Source organism: Sinohyriopsis cumingii, chromosome 11 (genome assembly GCF_028554795.1).
Source record: "Sinohyriopsis cumingii isolate HCF-2022 chromosome 11, ASM2855479v2, whole genome shotgun sequence".
In the NCBI taxonomy this organism is placed as follows: domain Eukaryota; kingdom Metazoa; phylum Mollusca; class Bivalvia; order Unionida; family Unionidae; genus Sinohyriopsis; species Sinohyriopsis cumingii.
This window is the reverse complement of record NC_142971.1, coordinates 80,132,950-80,160,751: the sequence shown is the minus strand read 5'-3', so window position 1 is coordinate 80,160,751 and position 27,802 is coordinate 80,132,950.

The window sequence follows — 27,802 nt, the reverse complement described above, 5'->3', positions numbered from 1 at the left end:
GCATATTACCCACGCAGATATTTCACGTTAATTATGGAGTTATCATCATCATCATTAACGACTCAGTCTCGAGAGATCATGCGAATAGCGCCCTTGTGGTGTTTTCTGGGGTGTTGGCATCGTCTACTGTGGCTGTGAAGGCCTATACGTGGTGACAGTTCCTATTGAAGTTTATGCAGACATACTGGGAAGTCTGAGTTACTGTGAAACTGTAGAGCACCACCATAAACAGTTTGATCCTGCAGATGTTTTGCATGAACAGATAAGTCAAGTTTAAAGCGTCTGTGAAGCTGCTGTAAAGTTAGTCTGGTTCCCTAATTTCACTAAATCTAAGACGAAACCCGGATCCATATAAAACAGATGAACCAATTATCTGGATTTTGTGGCAGTGATCAGTCTTCCGTAGTTTTCGCTAGTATGATGTAAGTCCGTAATGTAAGGTAATGTTCGTAAAACTTATGGCAAAATCATAAGAGTTGGGAGGTCCGCTTCTTCCAGTATTACTGAGGTTTAATAAAAGTTAAACATATTTCAAATCTGAATGGACTGCTGCATACAATGTTAGATCTTTACGAGAAATCAAATGAAAAATGATTTACTGCCAGTGTCTTCTCTTCAACGCCAGTAAACACGTTCTGATTGGCCTTGATCTTAATATAAAGCCAGATGCAGAAATAAAACAAAAACTTGTCACTGCACCATAATTCGTTTTCCTTAATGTGATGGATAAGGCATATATATTGCATGCGTTTATGTGTGTGTGTGTGTGTGTGTGTGTGTGTGTGTGTGAAGAGAGAGAGAGAGAGAGAATTGGAGAGAGAGAGAAACAAAACATGTCATGGCATAAATTTATTTTCTTTACAAAACAGAAAATCCTTCCCTCCTGGTGCAATATTACCTTTCAAAGGTCTTAAACCATGAGTACTACTAAGCATTGATATTGCACTGCAAGTGTGAACCAGTAAATAACTGCCCATATATTACTCTAGCCACCTCTTGGCTTGTGTTAACGCAATAAGAAATCGATGGTGGAGTTGTCAGAAAAAAAAGAATATATATTTAAAATCGCATCTAACCCCTCCTACCGGTCTAACGTGAATGAAACATTGGGTCAGAAAATGATGCCAGTACAGGCGAGTTCACGTAATTTGTACAAATTCGCGTACCTTTAAAGCAGTGATACACGTTCATCAAAAAACGTACGTCAACGTCGCGGATATAAACAAAAATGTGCTTTGCACTTTGTGCAATTGTTATTAAACGTTTTACCTTAAACGTGCATTTCGCGATGTAATGCGCGTTGCCGCAGATGTCTCACAGCGCTCGTTACTGTATCGATATATCTGGATAGTTTGGTTTGATATGAATGGCTGTGAAACTAAATTTGATTGGCTCTTTGGAGCCTGGGACAGGCATTTAATGTTAGTTTTAACCTACCTTTCATCGTGGAAGTTTTACAAATGCTTGTTTCCAATAAGGGCGACACATTAAACCAAAATGGCTGACTCACAACTCGGTTTGTCCTCAGAGGACGTTTTCAGTCGGCAAATACTGGATGGTGATATCTATGATAACAATGAATTTCATTCATGTCGGTCTGTTGACATGTCACTGGAAAAACCTCTGTGTGATTTTGAGCCCAACATTGATGTACGTGTTCGATGGACAATATGCCGGTTATATTTATTCAAGATATCCATGTCTGAACAAGCGGACTATGGGAATGTTGGACTTAAAATCCTAATACAGCATTATGGAAGAGATAAATCTGGCATAAGAGGCAGGAAAGCACTAATTCAAGGAAGTGAATCTTTGGCAGAGTTTTTGTTAGTGAAAACTGACAGAGGTATCGGAAACGCTTATAATCACGCGTATTTGGACGCCGGTAAAATTCAGACTTGACAGTCCTAGCAGCAGGGAAGTTCTACAGACCCCCTGGCACAGACGAAATTAACCCTTCTAGACAAATAATTTCCGTAGAAGCCTCAGAATTCAAAAATAAAGCTTCCTACGCGAAATAATCCGAAAAATTCCCCCCTAATTTGCATTTTCGGTCATAAAAAAAATGGCGGTTTTTTTGGGGGGGGTATTGTAAAATTTATTTGCCGTAATTGAATTTGGGTTGCAGATGCTAATTTTATTTTACAATAAAACAATATCATTGAAAATAAGATGAGTAAAAAAACTAACTCAGTTGGAGAGCCTCACTCGGCTAGATTAGTGCGAGAAGAATTAGCTGCAGTAAAGAAGCTTATTCCGACAAAACGATTATTTAAGAAAAAAGTTCGTGAGTACGATGATGAGCAACATCATATTGGTGAAGTATCGTCAAAGTGGTTGAGTCCAGTCACCGGAGTGATCGAACAAGTCGCATATGGTAGTAAAAAAGAAGATAAGAAACTTAGAGAGCTCGGGCTTATTCCTATGACAAGAGATATCGAGCAACACACTCGAGTTGTTCCTGGCCAGCTTGATCAAATTCATCAAGAACAAACACAAGTACGTCAAGCACAAGCACAGAAACAAGAAGAAGAACAAGAAGAAAGATTAAGGATCCCAGGCTCCAGTAAATTTACCGATGATACTATCGCAGAAATAAAATCAATGAAACCGGATGAGGTTGTGAAATTTACTGTAGAAAATTATAGGAAAGATAAACGAACAAAATTGATGAAACCTAATACTGCCGAAAAAGTAACATTTACGCAATGGACCAAGTGGATATACTATATCCACAATGATGTCACAACGGTTAAAAACGATCCAGAATATTCTAATTTTTTAGTTGATGTGAATCTTTATAAAAAATCTTCATCCAGCAAAACTGAACCAGAGGAATTTGAATATGAATATCCAAGGGCAATACAAAAAATAATAACAACAAATTATTTTACCGACGATGCTCTTGAACAATTTAGTGACGAAGATAAATTAATTCAAATAGCTAGATTTGGTTTTATGAAACCAGAAAAATATTTGAATCCACAACATCAGCATTTAAGATTGACAAAAAGCCAGTGGATTCCTACGGTGTATTTTGCTTCTGTGGAGAAGCCGGTTGACATAAGCGATCCTGATTATAAAAATTTTATAGAAAAGATAAATCGATTAGATCGAGAAGAAAAAATATTACCTGAGAAACAAAAAACAGGATATGGATATTCAGTTTGCCCCGACAGTGTTGTTAACGACGTATCTCGCCTCGAAGTATTAATCGGAGGAAAGCGAGCCGGAAATAACTCTCATGAAATAATCAACGAAGCATCAGATATTTGTCAGCGATTATTCCGTGGTGGCGTGATTGATTCTCATGTTTATAAAGAACTTGTTGATGAGCTTATCGATTAAAACAACACAATTGAAATAATGATTATTCACAAACATCAACGCAGACCAGCACCGGTCCGCGTAGTTAACTCTCGATTGCCAGTATATAAATATGTTCACGGCAACGGACTTGGCGATATCATTGGAAGTCTTGTCACGCGAGTAGCACCTAAAATTGGTCCTGTGATCAAACAACTAGGATTAAAAGCAATAGGAAAGATTGGCGAGACCGCTGTTTCTGGTATTAGTAATTTAGCTAGTAAAGGATTCAACGCTGTCAAAAGTAAAATATTAAATTTAATACGTAAAAAAAGACCAGTCAGATTACCTATCACTAGAGAGATGCCGCCAGAAATTAGCAAAACCATAAATGAAGCAGCAAATAAGAAAATAAATGATCTGGCGCAGGAAGTTGCTAAGACGAATATAGCACATGAAATTGCAAACACAAATCTAGCTCATGAGATTGCAAACACAAATCTGGCGCATGAGATTGCAAACACAAATCTTGGAAATACAAGTTTTGTTTCAGGAGATGGTCTTCGTTTTAGACGATATCATTAGTAATAATGTTTTCACAAGTGTCAAATGAAGTGTTTGACATGGACGAGCCTGTGGGTAGAGACACATCAGTGCGAGATTTTCAGTATTTCTCGTACGAGGTAGTTGAACCAAATACACCTAACCGCAAGGAAATTCAAGTTCACGATACAACAAGATATTTTCTTCCGTCTGAGGCGTATATCGAGGTTGTTGGGATACTTAATAAAACCGATAATACCAACTACGATGCAAATTTTAACGTTGGATTTGTCAATAACGGTATCATGGCATTATTCAAGAGTGCCACTTACATGATTGATGGAAGAGAGATTGAATCAATCACTGACAATGTTGATGTAGCAACAACGATCATAGGCCTAGCAAGATACTCGGATGATTTCACCAGATCGGCTGGTCCTAGCATGATGTTTGCTAAGGATAATTCTAATGAACCTATATTCAAACCGTTTGTTGTTAGACGACCGAATAATAACGCCGGCAATGCTGTTGCTGATGTTGAAAATATGATAATTAATCAAACTGAAAATTATAATCTTGGATTTGCTACGCGAAAGAAAATGTTAGTTGGAGCCGAGAATAATTTCTCCTGTGCAATTCCGTTGTCTCACATTTTTGGATTTTGCCGGCATTTCAGGAAAGTTATTTATGGAGCAAAGCATACAATCTCCTTTATTCGAGACGCCGCGGGTAATGATAGAGCCATTTGGCGAGATGCGGGTGATGCTGGTAAGGTAACATTAACTAAAATTACTTTGTGGATGCCAGCAGTAACACCATCAATTCGCGAAGAAGAAAAATTATTATCATTCATGAATCAAGGAGGAAAATCCATCATGTCCTGGCTAACAACAACAACCGACTCCTCCGATGTTAATATGAACGGAATATATACTTGGCGAATTGCGTCACAGCAAGGTGTTTCAGCTCCCAGGCATATCTTCATTGTTCTTCAAAATGCAAATAGATACGATCAAACTCACAGTCACATGATATTTGATCAATTTGGGGCAACAAACGTATCATTAAGAATAAACGGTCAACAAGAACCATCCGAAGAAATAGCTATTAATTTTGCTCAATATTCTACGGCACGCGCGTATCATCGATTATTAAGTTTTATGGGTCGCGATCAAAATATTGATACCGGATTGCAAATATCACAATTGGATTTTAATACTCTCTATCCCATCTATTACTTTTCCCTGGAACATCTTGATTTGGTAAAGCAGTCGGTTGTCGATATTCATTTCAAAGCAAGAATTAACACTGGAGGACCGGCAAGAGCCATCGCGGTTATTCTTAGTGATAGAACAATGATCCTAGAAGGCATCAGTGGTAGAATGAGAGTCATCGACGCGCCCGTAGAAAATATGTGATAAATTCTAAATTTAGATAAAGTGATTATTAATATGCCATACGAACACGTCAGCGTAACACTGACCCCGGGTCAGATAAAAAAACTTCAAGCAGCAACAACAGCGCGAAGAGGTTTAAAATTAATCTTGAAAAATAATCAGATTCACGGTGGACCTAACAAACTATCACTGACACGAGGTCAACACGGACGATTTACCAAAGCCAGATCAATGAATTCTGGTGTTCATGTAACTCTCTCCATTGGCGCAGTGAAAGACATGGTCAAGGTAGGTGGCTTCCTTCCTTTCCTATTGCCTTTATTAGCTCCGTTGATAACGGGCGCGTTATCAGCAACGGCTGGATTCGGAGTTAAAAAATTATTGGATAAAGTTACCGGAGGAAGATACGGCAAAAAAAAATACCATCGCGGATCCGGCCTGAGACTAGGACGACCTCCAATGTACGGATCCGGCCTAAGATCATCACGCCATCATCGAATTTAGATTTAATCAATGAAGCAAAGAAAAAGAAAATAAGATTTTTCAGAGGAGTATTCATGCGAGATCAATTACCGGACAAACCAAATTCTACCGAGACAGGAATAATAAATCTCGATAAAAATTCTGGTCCTGGCACTCACTGGGTTGCGTACGCGATTAATCCTCGCGAAATCATTTACTTTGATTCGTATGGACTAGCACCACCAAACGAATTTTTCAAGTATATCTCTTCGTTGAAACTTCCAGTTTGGTATTCAACACTTCCAACGCAAACATCAACCGATCCACCAATATGCGGTCCAGAATCAATTAACGTTCTTGATGCAATTTCAAAATCATCCCGCCCTTATCACAAAATTTTATTTGAATATACCGTAGATAAATATCATGGTTGACATTTATGGTAGATCTCTCTTTAGAAAGAAAGAAGAAACAGATGAAGAAAAAAAAATCGATACATCAAATTTTGCAACCAAGAAAGACATTAACAATCTTCTATCGTTGGCAGAGATAAATCCTGGTGAAATTGCTGTTTTTCAAAATACCGAAGGTCGATTACAAACTAGCAATGTCAAAGTAACTGATATGATTAGCCGAGATGAATATAACGAACGCATCAAGCAATTTACTCAGTTATCAGATTCAGTAACAAAATCTATCACTGACGTTACTAATATTATCACAAGTTTACCATCAAAGGCAAATATCGCAGATGTAGAAAAATCTGATAAAGAACTATCAGCGACATTATTGTTAAAGTTGGATAAGGCAGTCTACAATGAAGATCAGGAAAAACTTACAAAGCAACTAACTAAACTAACTAACGATCTTAAAAAACTCGATGAAACCTTAAAACAACTTAGCAAGAAAGTTGATGATAATATAAAGAAAACAACTGATACTTCATTCGTCGCAGATCAATTAACAAAGAAAAAAGTTGATCAGGAATTGCACGATAACCTCATTGATAGCGTAGAAAAGATCAACGAAGATATTACTAATATTATCGCTGACGTTTCTGAAATAAAAACCACAATGGATAAGAAAGGCGATAAAGTGTTATACGACGATCTTAGCAAGACAACAAAGAAAATTAGCGATGATATTGCAAAAATCAATAAACACATCGAATCGTTACGTGGAAGTGATGATTACGATGATCTTGTTGAAAAAACAAAATCCATCAACGATGATATTGCCAAGATAAATAAAGATATCGAGGCGGTGCGTTCACTAACATTCCAAAAAGCTGATAAAACATCACACGACGATCTTAGTGATAAAACAAAGAAAATTAGTGCTGATATTGAAACGATGCGTGTGTTAATGAATCAGAAAGACGAGAAAACAAAATCTATCAATGATGATATTGATCAAATCAGCAAAGATATTGAAACAGTCCGTGGATTAGTGCACCAAAAAATTGATAAAACATCACACGATGATCTCGGTGAAAAACTAACAAGAACAACCAGGGACGTTACTAACATTCTTGCCGATGTTACAAAGATAAATACTGCAATAAGTGAAAAAGTTGATAAATCATCACACGACGAGAAAACAAAATCCATTAATGATAATATCAATCAAATCAACAAGGACATTGAAACGGTTCGTGGATTAACTCATCAAAAAGTCGATAAATCATCACACGATTATCTTAGTGAAAAACTAACAAAAACAACCATGGACGTTACTGGTATTCTCGCAGATATTAACACAGTACGTGAACAGAAAATCGATAAATCATTATATGATGAGAAAACAAAATCCATCAGTGATGATATTACTAAAGTTAGTAAGGACATTGAAGCAGTTCGTGGATTAACGCAGCAGAAAGTCGATAAATTATTATATGATGAGAAAACAAAATCCATCAGTGATGATATTATTAAAGTTAGTAAGGACATTGAAGCAGTTCGTGGATTAACACAACAGAAAGTCGATAAATCATCACACAATGATCTTGGTGAAAAACTAACAAGAACAACCAGGGATGTTACTAACATTCTTGCTGATATTAACGCAGTTCGTGGATTAGCAAATCAAAAAGTTGATAAATCATTGCACGACGAGAAAACAAAGAAGATTGATGAGGATATTAACGCAGTTCGTGGATTAGCAAATCAAAAAGTTGATAAATCATTGCACGACGAGAAAACAAAGAAGATTGATGAGGACATTGAAGTAGTTCGTGTATTAGCAAATCAAAAAGTTGATAAATCATTACACGACGAAAAAACAAAGAAGATTGATGAGGATATTACTAAGATTAGTAAGGACATTGAAGTAGTTCGTGGATTAGCAAATCAAAAAGTTGATAAATCATTACACGACGAAAAAACAAAGAAGATTGATGAGGATATTAACGCAGTTCGTGTATTAGCAAATCAAAAAGTTGATAAATCATTACACGACGAAAAAACAAAGAAAATCAGTGATGATATTACTAAAGTTAGTAAGGACATTGAAGCAGTTCGTGGATTAACACAACAAAAAGTCGATAAATCAGCACACAATGATCTTGGTGAAAAACTAACAAGAACAACCAGGGATGTTACTAACATTCTCGCCGATATTAACGCAGTTCGTGGATTAGCGATTCAAAAAATTGATAAATCATTGCACGACGAGAAAATAAAATCCATCAATGATGATATTGAAGTGGTACGTGAATTAGCAAATCAAAAAGTCGATAAATCAGCACACGACGAGAAAACAAAGAAAATAAACGAAGATATTACTAAGATTAGCAGCGACGTTGAAACAGTTCGTGGATTAGCAAATCAAAAAGTCGATAAATCAGCACACGACGATCTTGGTGAAAAACTAACAAGAACAACCAGGGACGTTAATAACATTCTCGCCGATGTTACAAATATAAATACCGCAATGCTTCAGAAAGTTGATAAATCATCACACGACGAGAAAACAAAGAAAATCGATGAGGATATTAACGCAGTTCGTGAGCAGAAAGTCGATAAATCATCACACGATGACCTCCACAAGAAAATCATTGAAGATAATACTAAGATCATTGAAGATATCAACGCAGTACGCCAAATCGCAATTAAGAAAGTTGATAAAACAATACACGATAACCTCCAAAAGAAACAAAAGAAAATCAACGATGATATTCTCGCAGATGTTACCAAGATAAATACCGCAATGGGTGAAAAAGTCGATAAAACATCACACGATGATCTCAGCGAGAAAACACAAGAAATCAACACAAAAATTGAAAAATTGTCCCGTATTGTCATCCCACCGGATGTGGAAAATGTAGAAAAACTTGGTTGTTATATATCATTTGTGGTACAAGCGATAAACAAGATATGGAGACCCGAATCAAATATTACGAGTTGGATTGCACCAATTACTGGCGTATATCGAGTATATTTCATATCCAAAATAAAATTCACGGTAACAACTGAATTTCACAAAATTAATACATTTCATGAGTATTATCCTGGAATTTTTATTATTTCCATGGAGGAAAATACTCGGGAGGTATTTACATTAGAACCACCAGATAGAACCATCACAGGAGAAATCAAATATCTTGCAATTTATGAGTTTTTATCCGGATGGGATAATATTCCGTACAAAACTAAATAATATAGTAATTATTATTGTAGATTAAATAAATGACAGCATCAGATTATCGATATAATCTTGCGCGATCATGGCAAGATTCGCTAAAAAAACAAATAGACGAATATCAAATAAAAATAAAGAAATACCAGCGCAGATTAGTTATTATTGATGTTGTTGTTTATACCGCATCAGCTATAATCGCCGGTGCGGGTATTGTTTTATCCGTGGTAACAACAATCGCACCGATCGTAGCAACGATAATAATTTCATCAACAACAACGATAGCTGGCGTTCTCAATATCATTGCAAGAAAAATATCTTCGTGTACAAGCGAGAAACTATTATCGTACAAAAACAAACTAACTAAGATCAATGACGCATATTCGAAGTTATCATCGCTGATTTCCGAAAGTCTCAACGATGGAGTTATATCCGATATAGAATTTTATTCGATGATCAGCATCTACTCTGAGATTGAACAAATGAATAATAATAATGTCCGAGTTAGTCCAGATAGTGACAAACACAACACCGCCGACAACAACGTTAATATCACTAAGCTCAACTAATCCAGAATTTAGTATTAGTTTTCCAACTCCAATTAGCGTCAAGGAAATGGCATTGATACAACTTCGTGTTTATAATAGCTGGCCTAATATCAGATCAAAATCATTCGGTAAATTATTATCAAACAATTCACTTGTTGTTGCTGATAAGAAACACGCCGATGGAACTCCTAGTTGGTTTGTCGTTAGTATACCAACCGGCAGCTATGAGATTGAACAGATAAATAGCGAGTTCAACACTAGAATATCGAATATTACTGGCGATGCTCATCCAGGAATAAAGATATCAGCACATGAACCAACGTTATCATCAATCATTGAAGTATCGTCGCCGTATATGGTAGATATTTACCGTTCATCTATTAGGACAGTATTAGGCTGGCCTGATATTCCGCCTGGTAGAATAACAACACCAGAACCAAAGAAATCCGACTTTATCAGCAATGAAAAAAACTTCCACGGACTTGACTTGGACTATATTGATCAGTATGAGCAAACTAAGGCGAGTCTTGATTTTTCATCAGGATCAGTTTATATGCTAGATTTGTTCGAGGATAGCATTACAATATTATTTGTTAAAATTATCAACGAATACGAAATACAAAAGAAACTGTTAGAACATTATTTCCAAGATTGCGTATTTAACGTACAAGCTTCATGCAACGAAATTATAATTACAACAGAGCGGATAAATAAATTAGCTGCTGATATGGAACTTATTAACGAACTAGCAACGGGCTATATACAAAACAGCGCCGTCTTTGGTATGGGTTTTATTATTAACGCATTTATGCAACGACATAATCTAACCGAGAGGACGTTGCCAAATTATAAGTTTCCCGGCTATAACGTTGATGAGATGAGAAAATTTGTCGCTGATACAGTCGATAGGTTATTTCCTAAATTACACGACGCGTGGGTTAAGAAGAAATCACAAGCAGAATCAGTCTTGATGCATGATAATGATGGAATTGGACAAGGAAGACACATTTCTCCTGGGATAGTTAATATAACCGAAGTGATTGCTGTTTATCTTCACGCTGATGTTGTAGAAGGTAGCTATAATGTTGATCCTGCAATATCAAGAGCGGAGCAGGGATTTGTATTATACACATTCTCTCCTAACGTCTCTCCTGGTTACTTGATAATAAAGGAGCCGGTTAATCCGTTTTACCTACGCTGTCATAATCGATTATTATCAAGAATAAATTTCAAACTAACAAATCAAGATGGAAATTTACTTGATATTCGCGGAGAAACGCTGAGTATTAGTTTGTTGGTAAAATCGTAAGCGAAAGTTTTTGATTTTTAAATCTGTATCCCAGGGAAAAACAAACGAAAAAAATAAATAAAATCCAGGGAAATTTTCACAAAATAAAAAAAAAGATATTTTTTCTGAATTTTATTTATTTTTTTAATTTTGGCGGGGGTATTTACCCTTCAAATCGAGTAATTTATATAATTTCGTGAATCCGCTGGGGTAAATACCCCTCAAATCGAGTAATTTATATAATTTCGTGAATCCGCTGGGGTATTTACCCCTCAAAATTAATAAATTTGTGTAATTTCAGTAAATAAATTATTTTGGTAAATAATAAAAAAAAATTAATAAAAATCAGAAAAATTAAGAAAGTTTCGTAATTTTATGTTTTTTGTTGAGTATTTACCCCTCAAATCGAGTAATTTATATAATTTCGTGAATCCGCTGGGGTATTTACCCCTCAAATCGAAGTAATTTATATAATTTCGTGAATCCGTTAGGTAAATACCCCCGCCAAAATTAAAAAAATAAATAAAATCCAGGGAAATTTAAATCTTTTTTTTTATTTTGTAAAATTTCAAAGATTGGAAAATTCTCTTGTTTTTTCATCAACAAGTTTTTTCAGTTGTCTGACACGAGAACTTGTGATTTTCCTTGATTCATATGCGTCGGATAAAATTAATCTAGCTTTTTCTACTAGCGTTGATAATTTAACAAAATCCTCGATGTGATCATCGCTGACTGTCGCAAGTGATTGATACATCGCGATTTGGATCTTCTTTATTAATTTATATTCTGACGGCAGGGTATATTTATATTCGAGTCTCCCTAGAATAATTGTTTCGAATTCTGATCTGATTTTATTCACATCAAGATCCGATGGGAGATCTATTTTTTTTTTCAAATTATTAATCTCTCCAATGATATCGTTTATTGTTTCTTCGTCCATTATACTAATTTTGTAGTATTTAATTATTCTTCATCATCATCAAATATTATTGGAACATAGAAGAATCTGATCCACTCACCGAGATTGTAGGAAAATGTTCTGTGGTTTATTCCCTCCGCTACTCGCCATATCGATACTGGAGTAATTTCATAAAATTTCGCAGCAGCATATATCGACTCAAATGCAATTTCTTCATTTGTTTCTTGATTTACCGACTTAACTGACTTGGCATCTTTCGGATGTTTTCCAGTGTTACCCGAGGAACAATTTTCACTCTGAGTCACAGTTCGAAGATTAGTTAATTCATTATTAAGTTTATTTCCATCGATATGATCTATAACCAAATTGTCTCTGATGAGTCCATGGAAACATTCGAACACAAATCTGTGAACGAAGTAATTTGTTTTTCTTCGCCTATTATTTTTGCTGATTGTGAATTTGAGATATCCATTCATATTAATATTACCAACAAGATTCTTCGTTCTGATGTGTCTCACATTTCCATCCTTGGATGCTTCATAATCATCAATGGTAGGATGTGATCTATATTCACTCATAGGAATCGTTGATTTCATTTCCATATATAATATTTTATACTTCTAAATCATAATTTGCTTTGAAACGATTAATATAATCTTCTTCACAAGAAATTACTGAGGAAGATTTCTTTTCATAATATCTCCGTAGCTCACGATATTTCTTTCCACCACAAGAAAAACATAATCGAGTCTTTCCTCGAATGCCAACTTGACAAACTAAACACCGTTGCGGTCCTTTGTTGCCTCGTCGAACTTCGTATATATGAGCGCCGCAATATTCACCTCTGCAAGATTTATCACATGATTTTGTTGATCCAACTATTATCCATGAACATTGATTCATTATAATTTAAACATTTGTCTAAAATATAATAATGGACTTATTTGATCTTGATGAGGCAGAATATATCATTCCTGAAGTAGATCGTGCAAAGAAAGAATTTTTCGACGATGGCGCGATTCATACTTGGTCGACGTGGAAAACTAACTTTATTGATGCTACGATGAATCTAGAGCGAGCAAAGAAGATAATCGAGCATATAAAATCTGAACACAAAGATGAGCGATTTATATTTGGAATAAAATTTATTGCACAAATGCCGGATGATACTTGGATTATTCGTGATAAACGAGATCCGGTACGCGGCAGTAAGAAAAACGTCGTTCTTGATAAAAATTCAAAACCAGGATTGTTATTGGGAATTGATGGTCCTTATTATGCTAGAGCCTATCCTTCTAGTGCTGTAGTGTATGGAATTTATCGGCTGAATAATAATCCTGATGCGAAAAATCTACCAGCGATGAAAGAATCACCGATGATAAATTGCGTGGCTGAGAGAGTTATCGAGCACATGAAAAATGCTCGTCGCGGATCTGGTCTGACCCAATTGAGATTGGATAAAATTAATTCATGGGCAAAGACAGTTGCTGATGGCGCATCGATTGATGATGTTGCTGCGCTGAGCAAGAAACTTAAATTTCCTATTACGGTTAAAACGCTATCGGGTGAAATATTATATTCTTCACCATATAGTTCTCGAGGAACACCAATCGAAATCGTTGATCATAATTCACATGCGTGGTCGCAGTCAGTGATGATATTCCCGAAGGATCGTGTTGTTAAATTCTATCCCGCGGAATTTTCCACGGATGGCGCTGATGCAATGTTCCGATATATCAAATTATTAGCCGCATCTGATCCAATATCGGTTTGGTTATTTTCTAGCGAAGAAAGATACGATCAATTTATCTTGCCACGCGGAGATATTTACCGTGATGAAATATTACACGATTCGATGAAAAATATCGCGGAGAAGTATTCGTCAAATCCAGATCAGTTATTAACGAACTGCTTTACCATTCCGTCTGTTGCCGCTCACGCTGCAAGAGAGAGAAATTCGTGGAAACCCACGAAGAATGAATTTCTTAATGATATTCAACTTAGCTGTATCGAATATGGTCACGGAGGATTGTGGAATACCAAATATTATTTCGAAGATATGATTTCAGTTGATATGAGCGCGTGTTATCCTGGAAGTTTCCTTGGATATGGCGATTGTGCAGATTACTTTGCTAAATTCGGCCATCCTACCAGCGAAATGACAAGAGTGGCAATCAACGGACCATTACCCGATTTTGTTATGACAGGATTCGCTCATGTTACTTCGTTCGAACTTGCTGAGAATTTGCATAGGATTTGCTATATTTGGTTTGGTCGGCATTTATCTCAGCGAAGATGGGTTCCCATAGTGCTGTTGAGATATATGTTGGATTCGTCGATGTTACTATCGCTGATAGTGAGTGAAGCAATTATATCCTATAGGAAACAAACTGAAGTGTGGTTACCCACAGATTGTGAGAACGCGAAAGATATTGGAAGAAAAATAATTGGTAAATTCACTCAAGGAGGATCAGTTGATCATAAGCACAGACACGCTAGATTATTCATCAATGATGCTGAGATGGATTTTATTATTGCTGATACAGTATCGCGTGGAATATTTTGCAATAGAGAAAATATTATTATTGATGGAACGAAACTAGGTACCGTGATTAGTTATCTCGATGGAGAGTCAGCGCAGTATACTCATCTAAGATCATCGATGCTCGCTTATGTGAGTATTAATTTATTGTCGATGATAAATAAATTTGCCGATATCGCGGTAAGAGTTGCAACGGATTCATTTTATATCGATAAGAAATATCAGTGCAGATTGGAGAATTTAATCACTAATGATTCATGGGGAACTTGGAGAATAAAGAATGAGGATATTCTAGATTATTGTGAAGACGCTGATGTAGAAGATTGCGATAAGTTTCATAAAGACCAATGCGATGAAGTATCAGCAGCATCATCTGCGTTTGATCCGATTTCACGAAACAAATTCGTTTATCTGAATGGTCCTGGCGGTAGTGGTAAAACCACACGAGCGATAAACTTATTTTCAAACTCTGATATGATAGTGTTAACTCCAACTCACAGGTTAGCAAGAGAAATAAAGCAGCGTGGCGTTAGTTCTTGCACGTATCACAGTTATTTCAAGTACAGTGGTGGATTATGGGATCCGGCTCGAATGGGAAACAAATATATCAACAAGATTATAGTATTTGATGAAATTTGCACAGTAAATTTAGTTATACTAAAATCATTCCTAAGTTGGTTAGAAGAAAAAAACACCGCAGTAATAATGTGCGGCGATCACGGCCAACCTGATCCTATTGATGGTGAATCTCCTCATAGATGGCTTAGAAATTTTGTGGATTATTATGAAGAGATTGATGCTGATTATAGATCTAATGATATTTTACTGACCGAGTTTAAAAAAATGATTCGGTTGCAACCTAATAAATTTCAATGTGATGTGATGAGAAAAATAATTGATGAGACTCCGATGGATAATTTTCTAACTTTGTGGCGTCCGGATCATTTGATTGTGGCTAGTAGAAAAATTATTCGCGATGCTATTCAGGAAATACTATTTAAGCTTCACTGCGAGAAATTTCCAACGTTGCAGGTTCCGTTGTGCTATAGGCCTGCTGATACCAGAAAACAAAATATTAATGTTACTTTGCCATACGGAGAAGAAAAAATATTAGTTTTGAATGATATTATTTTCGTTGATATTAATCTTGTCAATGATGCGATAAATGCTGAAAGATCTCCATGGAAACTTGGATATGCAGCAACGATACACTCATCGCAGGGATTAACAGTAGATGGCCAAGTTTGGATTGTTGATGATAGAATTTCCTGGTCAAATTTAGTTTATCTAGCCGTGTCTCGAGTAAGAAAATTATCTCAGTTAGGTAGAATTAGATTTCACATTAACGAAGATGGCGGTAATTGAGTATCCTTTGGAATTACTTGTAGTTCCTCTTTGGTAAATCCTCGTTGTGGTGCTAGTGAATCTAGAAAATAAATTGCTGGCCTTCCTGATGATCTTGTTACGGCCGATATTTTATGCGTTGTAACACTCCAGTTTGGATCGGTTGCTCTTTTTCTGCCACCCTCGGCTTCTCCTTCTTTATACAAATATCTAACCGTGACACTACCTAACACCGGCGAAATTATTGAACTTCGCTTTAGTGGTATATTTGGTTTTGTAATTGCAATTGCGGGTTTCATTGATATTGTTCGTGTTACTTCGTTATTTAGTGCGTTAATCACGTGAGGTAATCTTGTTACCCAATCGTGAGATCGTTTATCTTGGATAAATTCGCGCGCGTACTGATATCCGAATAATCGTTCTGCAAGAGTTTTATTGAATCTCTCAACGATAGCTTGATTGTGATGAACACCTACAATACCGCGACGGATTTTAACATTATTCTTTTTCATCAATGAAGTAACCGCGCCAAGAAATTCTCGACCTGGATCAACCTGGAGAAGCTTCGGCCATGTTAATGGAGATCGTGAATAAATTTCGCTAAACGCCTTAGCAATATCTGTTGCTGTTTTATTCGATAACGGTTCCGCTTCTTTGTACCTACTTGCAATATCAACAACCGTCAGAACATATTTGTATATAACTCCGTCAACGGTATCGTAAGGAAGAAACATTAAGTCGGCCTGATGAACTTCGTTAGGTACACTGACAGAGAAACTCGCATATGGTATTTTCTTAGGCGGAGGAAGATAAATTTGCCAAACAGCTTGCTTTGATAACCATGATGCAGCGGTGGAGTGTTTTACTTTTGCGGCCTTGGCAAGTTTGGCAATTGCTGATTTTCCTTTCCAAAATCCTCGCGGAGAATAATATATCTGCTCCATTATAATTTACCAGCACCGAGAACTAATTTACCTTTCATTGCTCCTTTTATCAACCAAGTTGCCAATTTTTCTTTGAATTTTTTATTAGGTACTGCGTCTATTGCGTGAATTAGCTTCACATCAGCGAGATGTCGTTGTTCTAAATCTCCACTGCGATATGCGAGATCGTGATAGTAGCATGCGTTATCAATAGCATTTACTGGTTCTTCACCAGGATTTGGTTGATTATTATTATTAAGTCTTATATCTAGCCTTGTACCAGGTCCGCAATAGTTGTATCCTGGCAAATGTTTCTCTCCTGGATATTTCGCCCAAGGCAATCCTGGCAGATTTTTCATGGAGGCGGTAATGTCTCCTCCGGTTCTTCTATCTTTTTTTTTACGAATCTAAATTTGCTTGTTCCACAAACCGCACATTCGCCTTTGATTGCATTCCTGTTGTTGCGCGTAACGACTTCGATTGGATTTAGCGTAGCAGTTCGAGTGCGACACTTAACACAATATGAATCCATAATATTCTAATAACATGAATGTAATTGATTTTTCAGCCACGAAAAAACGCGAGCAAGTAAAACACACCGAGGCATTACCAAATTCGATAAGAATGATAATCATTGGACCGTCGGGATCTGGAAAAACGCAGTTATTGCTAAATTTGATAATGAGATGGCTAAAATGGGATAAATTGTATTTAGTTGCGCCATCCGTAGATGATCAGCGATGTTATCAAGTACTAAAGGAATTTAGCGATAATACTGAGGATGGCACAATAGAATTTATAACGGATATCAATGAAACTCCATCAGTGGAAAATTTAGACGGCGATGCTAATAATCTTGTTGTTTTCGATGATGTGATGCTGGATAAGCAAACTAATCCGGCTAGGATATTCTCGCGTGGCCGACACAAGAACACCGATGTGATTTACGTGACGCAGCGATATACGCAAATTCCAAAGGTTATTAGAGATAATTGTAATATTTTATCGGTATTTAATGGCGTTGATACTCACACGCTGAGGAATATCCATCAAACTTGGTGCAATGGCGATATGGATATAAATAAGTTTAAAAATTTCTTTAGTCACGCTCAGGCAACTCCGCATGGATTTGTCACGATTAATCTTCACGATCCACGTAGTAGATATCGAATCGGTCTTGATCAGATTTACTCATAAAATTGCAACCCAAATTCAATTACGGCAAATAAATTTTACAATACCCCCCCCCCCCAAAAAAAGCTGCCATTTTTTTTATGACCGAAAATGCAAATTAGGGGGGAATTTTTCGGATTATTTCGCGTAGGAAGCTTTATTTTTGAATTCTGAGGCTTCTACGGAAATTATTTGTCTAGAAGGGTTAATTTCGTCTGTGCCAGGGGGTCTGTAGAACTTCCCTGCTGCTCAGTCCTACTTCAGGCACCTGCAAAGTGGGTTTATGTGTTGATCAGTTAGCTGTGCTAATATTTGCAATGACAAAATTTAGTGGCTGACCCCCCACCATTATAAGAGTACATCAAAAGAACATGCTGCAATATCTGAGCGGCAATATCAAAGGCTTGCCTGGCAGCTGGGTGGCAAATATATTGATATTTACAGTACTTGAATTCAGAGGCAGAAAGACCCGTATATGGTGCATGTGATCATTTGTAACAGTACATCAAACGAACAACTTTAGCTTTCACTATTGTGTTTCTTTCCGAGTGTAAAGGACTAAGCAGTGCACGTGACCTCGCAATCATGACATGTTGAGACTTAGACTTGAATGAGTAATTTGGGTTTCCACGGAAAGCTGACGAAGATTGTAATGAGATTCAGGAGAGTGCTAAAGTTGCTAGAACTGATAGTTAGGAAGGGACAGTAGCCAAGCGTAAGAAAAAGTGTGTAATGTTTAGCTTAGTGCTTTGAATAAGCTTTTGTCGAAACTATTCAGACAAACTCTGATGGACAAACAAGAGCTATGTCAGTAATATAAAGAATGTAGAAATTAAAATCTGTGGCAGCCATTAGTTCTTAAAAGTTGCCTAGTTGTTTGGGGGGGGGCTGCAACTTTTGCTGGTGGGACTCATATTTTTACCAAAATGGGAGTCATGGATTCTTACTTCCAAAATTCTAACAAGACCTCTGGTTCAAAACATTTATTTTTAGAACAGAGATATCCAAGAGAGACTACCCATGGGGCCATACCTGTAAGATGTTGAAAATTGCACAACCATAAAGAACAGTAGCAGCAGAGGGGGCTAACAGACCACTTGTCTGAAATGTCATTTGCTTAAAATAAAAGCGTCCTCCAAAATAAAAAATAAGGTACCTGACCCTAAACCAAAGCGTTTAACTTGACCTAGCGTTTCTCTAATTGATTTACTTTATTTTTGTCGAAATTTGTGTTTAACCACCGGACGTCTCATTGAGGTCCCGTCCTCTCTGCTGCTATAAATCTATCCAAACATTTTGTCAAGTCCAATACGATATCTTATTCTAGGATCATGTATGTTCTGGTTTGGATGCAAGGTGGTAGCCCCGACAGTTACCTATTAACAGAATTTCAGTTTTAGCATGATTAATTCTTGATCCCATTTTTTCCCGAAGTCCATAAATTCCTTTTCTAACTGTTTGAAGGTGTATGCATCAGAAGAAAACTTTGTATTGGTCATGAAAATGCTGTACCCGTTTTAGTTCATTTCTGAAGTTTGAGAGTTAATTTCCCTTTTTATGTGTATTGTTATGTATTTAAATTCGGAGAACTTCTATTGCTTTTATATCTAATATCATCAGTAAGGAACAATCATGTCTCGCGGAATGTTCGATATTAAATTTCATCATGCGTATATAAGAAACTATATCTACCTAACTACATTATATTCTGTCAAAAGCCTTTTCTTGATATCTAAGATCAAGGCCCCTCTTCTCCTTTAAGTATCCAAAAAATTAATCGCGGTTTTCAAGGTTAGAATTTTGTTATGAATATAACGTTAATTATGTATCCGACACATGTTTTAATCATGTTAGCAGGATCTTACTACCTATTGTATGGTCTGTTTTTATAAACGATATCTAAATTCAGCTCGTTATGTCTTTTACTTCTCCTTTCCCCTTATACATAAGTGTTTCTACCCTTTCTTTCATCGTTAACGTCATTTAATTATTTAATAGAATATTAACATATGATATCTTTAATAACGAAATTAAGAGACATTTTAAGCTAATATATAAATCTGGCGTTAAGCCACCAGAACCAGTTGAGTTTTCCTTTATGAAGTTGCTTGAATGCTGCAATTATTTCATTTGATATTGTACATTTTTCGCATTGAGAACTAGATTCCTGTCGGATTTGCGACAATTATATATTCCCAGCGTATTCTTACTGACATATTTGTGTAATGTTTATTTTTTTTAAAGCTGTATATTTTTTTCATTATGTGTGATGGTTCACTTATGGTAAGGTCATCTTTTTTAGTTTTTCCATATGTTATTTCCTTTTCTTTTTTCTTCAATGATTTGTATCCTTCTTGCTTTAAGATATAAATTGGAGAATTGTCCTCCCCTTATTTTGTCCCAGTTCATTTGTAATCGGATAAAGATAGGCAGTTTCATCACTTTTATTGTATCCTCTTCTTTTTTATTTAAATATTTATGATTGTATTGCATTCGATTCGCCTTCCCTGTTTTATGTTTTGTTTGACCTGGCAATATGTTTTGTTTACTGATTTAAATTTCTTATTAATCCCCCTCCCCAAGTGTTCCATTAGGTTGCAATATTGCCTATTAAAAAAGGTTTCTAACATTACTTTCAATATCGCCTTATATTCTTCGTCTTCTACAACTGAGTTCTTTAATTGACATAGGTTCTGAACCAATCTTGCCCAGATTCACCTGGTATCATGTACATCGTAACTAAATTAACGGTCGATTATATTCAGTTTTCATGTATTTCTTTGCAGTTTTGACTGTATTATACAAATCTGTTTTTCAGGATGTCTGAAACGGCTGCGATCGGTACACGTACAGACGAAAATAAAGTTCAAACTTTCGCTTGTTGTTATGGTGTATTTTTGTAACAGCTAGCAAAAATGTATTTGAATTGGACACGTGAAGCTATTGAAGTCAACCAAGTCTGTAACGGTCATCAAACTTTTAAAAACAATCATTTATTTATCAGTAAATTGTTTAAAGCTAGTATATAACCTTTGGGTCGTCCGCTTGCCACACAACTTTGGAGATGACTCAGAGAGCTTTTCAGTTTACCATTAGGGATACAAAATAAGAGCGTGTACTTGATCGATAGAGGGTATCTGCTTCTATAGAGTGAATAATGGATATAATTCATTTGAATTCACTGTCAGGTGATCACCTTTTATGTTCTGCTGTATATTTCTTGATATTTGTATAGAAAATAGTAGTAGTAACAGCGTGATTTTAGCCCGAGCGGATCGATATAGCCCAACTGACCTCCTCATTCTCAAGTGCCCGGAGCGATAGTAATTTTAAAAAATATGCATATAGAGAGAACGTAACGTTACATCGATGGAAGAAATTTTAAGTTCGATATTACATAAAACTTGTTAAAAAGTTTATTTCCAAATGCAATGCTCACAGGAGGCCCCTCGCGTAAATCCATGGGTCCCCCCAAAATAATCCAAAATCCAGCCCCACGTTTGCTAAGGCCACTTCTTAGTAATGACATAGTTCTCTTTCATAGCTACACGTTGAATACACATAATCAACAAGAAAAATAAAAAGTAGTTTACTGGATTCCAACCTGGTACACCTACGTGATATGTGGATATGTTGACCATTAAACTAGAAATATTACGAAAATACTCTTCGATTTTCTTGGTCATAATGTTATCAACGTCTATCGATCACATTAGGACACAGACTATTTTGTTTTGATTGGTTGCTTGCTTGTTAGTTGTACGTGTATAACAAAATTGTATGCATCTCTATATGGCAGTCAATCTTTGTGGTGGAAGAAGAACCCGGGAAGAACCACTGACCCACGTGAAGCTACTAGCAAGCCTTAGACCACTAAGCCACCCGTTACTCCATTCATACTTGCCTCCAGTGAATTAGGGAAATACACATTTTAAATTGAAAATTCACGGATTCGCAGACTAGCATATAATAAAAATATGTATAATCATCTGAAATACATGTATATAATGATTGCTAATATACAGTAAAAATGTATAAAAAACAACAGTTTCTATAACAAAATACATGCAAAATCGATCTATATTTAAATAGCCACGCCTATCTTCAAGATTAAAACTTTATACAATGCGAATTGAAACGGGTAATATATTCCGGATTACTGCCAGTTATTCCAGTCCCGTTTAATAACTATACTAAAACAGTATCCTGATTACGAGAAGTGATCACATAAGCCAATATTGTATGGATGCCGATAACAGAACCCCGATATTTAGAACGTCCAATTCAGGCGATCACTTTATTTCGGTATCGCTGGTAATCTTAAAAGCGAAATACGCTGCATATAACACTGTTAGGTGACATATACATTATGCCTGCGCGAGCGAGATATATAATAAACCTTTGGGCAACGCATGAACCATTTGGCGACCTTTCGCCCAGAGGTTGTTTTTGTGCATGAGCGTACATCGCATTACCTTACGGAGACAGTAAATGCGCGACAAAAATGTATGTTTGTCATTTATTTTATTTTACCACCTTTTGTGTATTTTAATATTTCTTTCCGTATTGTATACATTATTGGCTATAGGCACAATCATGATTCACACATATTCAGTATACAATGACATCGCCTAAACGTTGCAATTTAGAAGCTGTCGCCTAATGGTCGGATTTGTGTATATATATATATATATATATATATATATATATATATATATATATATATATATATATATATATATATATATATATATATATATATGTGTGTGTGTGTGTGTGTGTGTGTGTGTATCTTTAATTTTCAATTTCTTTTTTTTTTTTGGTCTGAAAGCTGGAACGGTATACGTTTTATAAGGTGTTGCTATATACTTGCTCTGGATCATATGGAAGTATATTTTTCGAACAAATTGAACACAAGGGGTGACGTGATAGCATTCTTTATAGTTGAGATTGTTAAAATATTCATTTGTATAATATAAATGCACAATAAATCCATTCAAAAAAAATTTGTGAGCATTACTTACAGATGATCTACTTGCAAGATGCAATAGATTCTAACTGTCCGACTCATACTTACCTTGAAATAATATATTTCTTTATATACGATGACATATTCCAGATATGCTAGTATAAGTCATTCCTGTTGAATTTAGAAGTTGCATACTAGAAGAAATCAAAATCAATGTTGATTATTATACTAATAATTTTCGATAATATTTGAGCAGTTCAGAAGAGTACTGAATTTTGTATTACTCAACTCAGAAGGGTATTTAATTTTGTATTGCTCAGATCATAAGAGGATTGGATTTTGTTCTACTCAGCTCCGATGGGTATTGTATTTTTTATTACTCAGCTCAAAGTGTATATGAGTTTGTATTAATTATCCTAATTCACCTTTCTTTTCTCACAATCTGATGTTTACATGGCACATACATCCAAGTACTTTGTAATGTTCACCATTCCATTTGTTCATTCAATTTATTTAAAAAGTTAAATCAAACAGTGGTCCACATGAGCATGGCTATTCGTTGAAGCCAAATTGTGGGTTTCGTGTCTGTTCGACACTTTCGTGCCTTGCGTAGGGTTTCATAAAACTAAAGTCATATTGTTTAGTACTACTTAATGCGCCCGTACTGACCAGTACAATGATTCGAGCCGTACACAAGGTATAAAACCATGACATTAAATACAACAGGGAATAGATAATGAGATAGACATTAGAAAGGGACCAGATTCTGCACTCAGAGCATCTTCCTGTGTCGTAATCATTGACAAACAAATATATACTTTCTAAGAGCAAGATCATAACAATATCTGTTTTCAAAATTTGGATTTTAATTAATGGATTTTAATCAAAGTTTTGTAACCGTTTTTGGCATATTTGAAATATAAGTGTGATTATATTTAATTGAACTTTTATTTAAAAGGTACACAAATAGCAAGGTAATTAATTATAATTTTTACTTTATAAGCGCAAAGAAAAGATCAGATGTATCTTCTGATATTAACGTTCGCCAAATTCCTCATTTTTGCTGAAACAATTGTTTTTTTTTTTTTGTTTTTTTTTTTTTTTTTCTAGTACGTTGTCAAATTCCAGTACGGGAGTGATATCGGATTTACATAGTTTAGATACCATTTTCCCTGTAAGTCTACATTTTAATTTCCGATGAGAAGTTAATCGAGATAATGATGCTTTACAATTATATCAATGTGATACAAAATTTGATATTTGATGAATGTTGTAATCTAAGATTACGATGAGGATCTATATAAAAAAAAATCATATTTAAGCAATTTCAGTAATACATGTTAAATTTTTGTTCGTACACTAGGCTTTGTTAATAGTTTAGGACGACAATATAGGGTATATGGTAATGTATAATTTCCCAGATCATTAGTGCATGTTAATTAGGAATTTAAAAGTATATGTAATCTAAGGAGAATTTAGTGATGTCTACGAGGAATTACCAGGGTGCTTCAGAAATCTATATGAATATCACCTGAAACTTTAACTCGTCTCTTGAGAGTCTACATAAACTTAATACATGAATGCCACTTGATGAGTCTTAGGGAATTTAACATTACAGTACATGTTAGAGCACATGATATAATAATTTAACATGATGACGGCACTTGAGAGATTTGCATGACGTTAACGTAACATTACTTATAAAAGTCATCTGCGAAATTAACATTTTGAGTACTTGACAGCCATGTTACAGGTTCTTGACTATAAATGGGACACATGATATCCAAAATATGGCCATAAAGATGGGTCTGTTTGTTCTCTGCATTTTTCCTGCAATTGCCTGACGGAGAAGATCATGTTGATTGTGGACCGCTCTGCCCGGAACCAGCCCTGCGACTCTGGGTACACTATATCAGCAAACGTCTGCAGTCTGTTTAGGTTGACGCGTACGATATCTTTACATACAATGCTGAGAAGTAATATGACTCTGTAGTTGTTGCAGTCGCTTATGTCGCCCTTGTGCTTGTACAGGGTTATTATGTTATCCTATGTCATGTCCTAAGGAACTGCACCATCGTCACTGCACTGGCAGATGAGGTCGTGCTGGTGTGTGAGCAGCACGCTAGATCCGCACTTGATGACGTCTGCTGGGATGCCATCCTTCATTGAGGATTTACCTAAGGATAGCTTCTCTAACGCCTTCTTTAGTTCGGCTACAGCATCTTTCTAGTTTTGGTTCGGCCATGAGAGGGAGACTTCAGTAGCGTTGGGGCACCGTTGGTCACGTGGTTCTCTTTGGAGTACAGTTCAGAGAAGTATTCCACCCAACGCTCCAGATGCTTGCCCTTTTTTTGCATGGTATCGCCTGTGGCAGAGTTCATTATTGCTGTCACTTTCTACGTGGGACCCATTGCTTTCCTTATGTCATCGTACGTGCCTCTGATGTTTCTGATATCTGCTACTGACTGGATGCCCTGAGAGAGCTGAAGCCAGTATTAATTGGCACACTGCCTTGCTAATATCGACACATTGTTTCTGGTAGACCTGCATTCCTGTAGTGTTTTCTGGCAGGGTGATTGCTTGTATTGCAGGTGAGCACTGCGACATTCTTCTTTGGCTGGCAGAAGTGAGGCAGAGTTAACCTCAAACCAGTCATTGTTCTTTGATTGCTTCTTACCAAAGATCCGCGTGGCTGTGCTGTACACAATCTCTTTGATGTAATCTATCTATCTTTGTCACTGCCGTTGAGGGGTTCTGAATCAAACGTCTTGGAGAGATCATAGGTGAATTCCTTAACCATTGTTTGGATATGTTGTTTTGCACACATCAATTCGTGGTGAACCCTCTTGCATATAATGGTGGATCTTCTTCGGCTGATGCTTCATTTTTCAGCACAACGGCGAGTGATCGGTGTCGCATGGAAACGGCAATTTATTCCAAATGCCCACCTTATCCTAGTTTTTGCAAAGGTTCACCTGTCTCTGTGCAGTTAAGACCGGTATGCCTTATATCTGAGGCCAAAAGGTCTAAAATCCGGGCACAAAGTCGCATTCCGAGCTCGAGCGAAAAACGATGTTTTTCTCTCTGTATTTTGTAGTGCAATTAAAACTTCCAAATTATTTTATGTCATGTTAGAGCTGTATCTGTCTGCTCTTTTTTTAATACCATCCACTTTGGTTTATCTTAAACGGCCTTGATGCTGCAGAGCTTTGAAGTAGGGTACAGCCTCATCACGCCTACAGACGGGATCGCGGCCGAATCGGTTAATCAAGTTTATGGAAATTTATTAGAAATTGTCAAAGAATGGCTCTTTTTGTAACTTATGGGCAATATTGATTCACAAATGTTGAAATAAATAAGTAATATTCCGATTTAGTGATGTCACGAAAATTCACCCATTAACTCATTCGGCCCCAGAGGTTTTTGTCGTTTTTGCCTGAAATGTGTGTAGGAAAGACATATGGGGTGCTATATCAGAATACATCGTAATACAGCAGTTTTCAACCGATCATCCATGAGAATATTGGCTAGTTGTATTATAAACATCATTTTCCATTGGTTATTTTGCTTCGCATTAGCAGAAGGGTAAAAGGTGGATGTTTTTTTTTTGTTGTTGTTTTTGTTTAATAGACCCATCCTTTTCGTATGGAAAAGGCAATTTATTCCAAATGCCTGCCTTATCATAGTTTTTTCAAAGGTTCACCTGTCCGTGTGCAGTTAAGACCGGTACGCGTTAAATCTGAGGCCAAAAGGTCTAAAATCCGGACACAAAATCACATTCCGAGCTCGAGCGAATTTTGGGTTAAAGAAAGCCGGGTCCAAAAAATGAGTTTTTTCTCTCTGTATTTTGTAGTGTAACTAGAACTTCCAAATTATTTGATATAGTTTTAAAACTGTATCTGTCTGCTTTTTTAATACCACCCACCTTGCTGTATCTTAAATGGCCTTGATACTGCAGAGCTTTGAAGTAGGGTACAGCCTCATCACGCCTACAGACGGGATCGGGGCCGAACCAGTTAATCAAGTTAATGGAAATTTCTTAGAAATTGTCAAAAAATGGCTCTTTTTGTAACTTATGCGCAATATTGATTCACAAATGATGAAATAAATAAGCAATATTCCGATTTAGTGATGTCACGAAAATTCACCCATTAACTCATTATTACCAAGAGGTTTTTGTCGTTTTTACCTGAAATGTGCGTAGGAAAGACATTTGGGGTGCTATTTCTGAATACATCGTCATACAGTGGTTTTTAACCGATTATCCATGAGAATAGTGCCTAGTTGTATTATAAACATAATTTTTCATTGGTTCTTTTGCTTCCGCATGAGCAGAATGGTAAAAGTTGGATTTTTTTTTTTTTTTTTTTTTTTTGGCTTAATAGACCCATCATTTTCGTATGGAAACGGTAATTTATTCCAAATGCCCACCTTATCCTAGTTTGTTCAAAAGTTCACCTGTCCGTGTGCAGTTAAGACCGGTATACCTTAAATCTGAAGCCAAAAGGTCTAAAATCCGGGCACAAAATCGCATTCCGAGCTCGAGGGAATTATGGGTGAAGACAACCGGGTCCAAAAAACAAGGTTTTTCTCTCTGTATTGTATAGTGCTATTAGAACTTCCAGATTATTTGATATCATTTTAGAACTGTAACTGTTTGTTATTTTAGTAACACCCACATTGGTGTATTTTGATTGGCCTTGATGGTGCAGAGCTTTGAAGTAGGGTACAACCTCAACACGCCTACAGACG